Source organism: Siphateles boraxobius, unplaced genomic scaffold (genome assembly GCF_051911475.1).
Source record: "Siphateles boraxobius isolate OS27281-9 unplaced genomic scaffold, OSU_SipBor_1 299, whole genome shotgun sequence".
NCBI lineage: Eukaryota > Metazoa > Chordata > Actinopteri > Cypriniformes > Leuciscidae > Siphateles > Siphateles boraxobius.
In genome coordinates this window covers 31,416-32,500 of record NW_027508918.1, presented here as the reverse complement: position 1 = coordinate 32,500, position 1,085 = coordinate 31,416, and the positions used below count along the sequence as shown (strand labels likewise).

Genomic DNA, 1,085 nt, shown 5'->3' with positions numbered 1-1,085 from the left:
AAATGAACAAACTCCTGGCTGCAGATTGCTGTGGATTCTCAGTGATTTCCCTGATCCAGAGGAGTGTGTGTGTTCCTTCAGAAACTCCAGCATGAGCTCATCTCTCAGATGATGTATCCCATCATCCCTCTCTTTAGATGCGTAACCAGTCCATCTTCCACTACTAATCTGCATTAGTTTCGTCACACTAATAATGACTGAGCGCTCTGTGTTTGTTTGAGGGAACTTCTGCTCAAATTTTATGATGTGTTTTTATAAATGTGTTGCAATTCACCTTTTTTTAAATGTCATGTTGTTTTTGTATTTTAAACCTGTTTGGGAAATGAAGGACGGATTGATGCTCTTCTTTTAGTCTCTTTGGGGAATGTCTGGCCACACGTGTCTTTCTGTAACCGCTCCTTCATTATGTACATTTGAAAAGGATTTTTTCTTTTGCATGTGAAGATGTTTTTGTATGAAGGCACCTGTAGTTCTTGCCATTGTATATCAATGTTTTTACACTGCTTGCAGATGCACAATAAAAAAATTCTATCTCAAAATGTCCATCTTATTAAAATCTATAACGTTCTAATGAATGTGCGTTCACATCCGTCACACTCCAGCATGAAGTTCATCTGAACTTGCCAACGCTCTCGGTTTATCTCTGCAGATCAGTGCGAACGGCCCTTTATATCAGCAACTGAGTGACTGAAAAACACGCATAACGAGCATGAGATTAAATCCACCAAATCTATTTTCTAAACTCACATTACTGACTTTGTGATCGATTCATCTGTGCATTTTCAATTTTTAAACATGTTTTGACTTTGTAATGATTAATCGCAATGTCTTAACTGGATCTTCCAATAATTTCATAAGCTTAAGTCCCGCCCCTTTATTATTGTGTGGGTATATGTGTGTGTGTGTCTGACTGTCTGTGTGTGTGTCTGACTTGTCTGTCTGTGTGTGTGTCCGTCTGTCTGTGTGTGTGTGTGTGTCTGACTTGTCTGTCTGTGTGTGTGTTCGTCTGTCTGTGTGTGTGTGTGTGTGTGTGTGTGTGTGTGTGTGTGTGTGTGTGTGTGTGTCTGACTGTCTGTGTGTGTGTC

General features: G+C 39.9%; 1 protein-coding gene across 2 annotated transcripts in view; it reads left to right on the top strand.

Annotated features, from left to right (window-relative positions):
• tbc1d13 (TBC1 domain family, member 13) overlaps nucleotides 1-539 on the top strand; it is a 39,617-nt gene extending 39,078 nt beyond the window's left edge. For both annotated transcript variants that reach the window (XM_077247179.1, XM_077247180.1), the window contains exon 6: nucleotides 1-539. This exon is cut by the window's left edge and continues 559 nt beyond it. The gene's annotated coding sequence lies outside the window, so the exon portion shown is untranslated.
• Nucleotides 540-1,085: the final 546 nt, after the last annotated feature.